Raw genomic sequence first — 2,798 nt, 5'->3', positions numbered from 1 at the left:
TGGCTCTTTCATTTTTGTAGGAAGCTTCTTCTGGATTAGGGCACTACATTCTGCTGTTAGGGCCACTGTCTCACCATCAGTTAATTTCCTCTTCTTAGTAAGAAGATCCTTCATGAATTTTGCATAGTGAGGCATATTTTCCAGTGCTTCAGAAAATGGTATGTTAATTTGTAAATTTTTGAAGATATCCAGAAATCTTGCATAGTGCTGCTTCTAAATCTCTTTCTTCAACCTCTGAGGGTAAGGAACTTTAGCATAGGGAGATAAACTAACTGGCTGTTCTTTCTTGTCAGTCATCTTCTTCTTTTCCCACTTCATCATCTTTTGTGGGGAAGCATTTTTACCAACTTCTACCTCTCCTTCATTCTTATTGTCCTTCCCTTCCTCTTCTTTGTCAACTCCAACTATAACATCTCTAACAACTACTTCCTTCTCACTTTTCTCATTTCTCATTTTCTCTCCTTCATCATCAGAGACAACATCTTCAACCACAACCTCTTCTTCATTCTTTTTATTTTCCACCTTCTTTTTCCCTGGTTGAAGTACCAACCCAGTTCTTGTCATAATTGCTTTACAGTGCTCCTTAGGATTCACCAGTGTATCACTTGGAAATTTCCCTTGTGGTCTCTCTGATATCTGTCTTGATAATTGACCAATCTGGGTCTCCAAATTTCTAATTTAGGCTTCCTGATTTCTGAAAGAAGCTCTGGTCTCCTGCATGAATGCAGTTGTCTCTTCCCTGAATGAAGTAGAACCCTGAATATAATCCTGAGTTGTCTTAGATAACTGAGCAAATGTTTTCTCCCATGCAGCAGGATCACTTGACTGCTCCTTCATATGTGGTGGTGGAGGATGTAATGGTGGATTCAATTGGTGGTTGGAACTATAGCTGAATCTTGGGTGTTGATTCTTGTTTTTCCATGGTGGCATATAAACATTCTTTCCCTGATTGTTGTAGTTCCTTTGATTATTCTGATCATACCACACTCCATTCACCTCTGCTTGTTCTGATGATCCCCCATAATCACACTCCTCTGTCACATGGCCCTTACCACAGATAGCACATACACTCTTTGTTTCCACAGAAGCTACCTTTTGTGAAGAGAGTTGCTTAATAAGGGTATTTAATTGTTGCTGTTGTTGTCTCTGTGTCTGCATCAGTTGATCATTCCTTGCCAACAAAGCATCATACCCATCCAACCTGATAATTCCTGTCCTTCTGTCAGCCACTGGAGCATTATCAAATTCTTGAGATGCTAATGACTCAAAGATATCTAAGGCTTCTTGAGGGGTCTTGGTAGTCAATGATCCACCAGCAGTGGCATGCACCAAGGTTCTAGTGTTAGTGGTCATTCCTTGCAGGAAGATTGCTGCTTGTTGCCATGCCTCAATTCCATGCTGTGGACATTTCCTCAACAAAGTCTTGAATCTCTCCCAGGCCTTATAAATAGATTCTGACTCTTTCTGCTTAAAGCTTGTAATTTCATCCTTCAACTTGGCCCTCTTGGATGCTGAGAAAAACCTTTGCAAGAACTTGGTTTGCAAATCATCCCAAGTTGTTATACTTCCTTGTGGCAATGATTACAGCCATCTCCTTGCATCATCCATCAGTGAATGAGTGAATAGTCTCAACAGAATTGCATCTCTTGTGACACCATTTATCTTCACAGTATCACTCAACAATAGGAAGTTCTCTATGTGCAAGTAAGGGTCCTCCGCACTGGTTCCAGCAAACTGATCCTTCTACACCAAATGTATCAAAGCAGGCTTCAATTCAAAGTTGTTGGGCTCCACTGTTGGGCGCACAACACTCCCAATTGGAGGAACAACTGCAGGAGTCATGTACTCTCCCAGTGTCCTCTGTGGTGGTGGTGGTCTGTGATTCTCTGCCATTATATCTTCCTGATTAACCGTACTTGATTCACCAATTTCTTGCAACTGTCTCCTTTGCCTGGCTGCCCTTTTGTGCTTCCTCAATGTCCTTTCTAATTCTGGATCATACAACAACAAATTTAGATCAACTGTACCTCGCATGTACCAGAATCAAAATTGACCAGAAATTTAACATAAACTAAAATACTGAAAATAAAAGGATTCAATCTCAGAATTCTATAGTATCAGTTAGTGTTGAAAAACAAATTCCCCGGCAACGGCGCCAAAAACTTGTTGGACGTTTAGCAAGTGCACTAGTCGTACAAGTAATAAAATGATGAGTAAAGATCGTTCCCACGAGGAATTGTGTTCAAACACCAATATACCATAGAAAACTAATTTGAATCAAATAAGAGTTTGTAAAAATCATGAATAATTTGTCACCAGAAAATTGATTTTGAGTAAATTGACACAAAGTAAATATGGATTAGGAATTAATAAAAACAACAAGTAGTCAGAAAACAACTTTCCTCCATGATAACCCATATAAAAATTGATCATATGATGAATTCCTTTCCATGTGATGTTAATCAACCTTTTACTTATCATCAAGATGTAATCCCTTACTACCCTGATAGAAACATTAATCAGAAACCCCAATCCCTTGGTGATTTCTTTCTTAATATATGCATGAAATACTAAGGTTTTAAGATTACATCAGAACTCTAACATCAATCCCTTGAGTACTAGAATTCTGATGTTGAGATTATCAAATACAGAAGTCATATAAACATCTCTGTTCTATACTACTTCTTTGATAGAAATCATTAACTCAGAAAATCTCAAATCAGCACATGAAAAATATTTCATCATATTAATCAAATCAACATAATATTATCATGGAGTTCCATTGCATTCAAACTACA

General features: G+C 38.2%; 1 non-coding gene across 1 annotated transcript; it reads left to right on the top strand.

Moving 5' to 3' along the window:
• Positions 1-1,390: 1,390 nt before the first annotated feature.
• On the top strand, positions 1,391-1,497 carry LOC133316514 (small nucleolar RNA R71). Its single transcript, XR_009752215.1, has one exon. It is a non-coding gene; the product is annotated as a small nucleolar RNA R71 (small nucleolar RNA).
• The last annotated feature ends 1,301 nt before the right edge of the window (positions 1,498-2,798 follow it).

The sequence above is a fragment of the Gastrolobium bilobum genome, unplaced genomic scaffold, assembly GCF_033153095.1.
Source record: "Gastrolobium bilobum isolate Gb01-03AN ecotype WA unplaced genomic scaffold, APGP_CSIRO_Gbil_v1 utg313880, whole genome shotgun sequence".
NCBI lineage: Eukaryota > Viridiplantae > Streptophyta > Magnoliopsida > Fabales > Fabaceae > Gastrolobium > Gastrolobium bilobum.
This window is presented reverse-complemented; position numbering and strand designations above follow the sequence as displayed.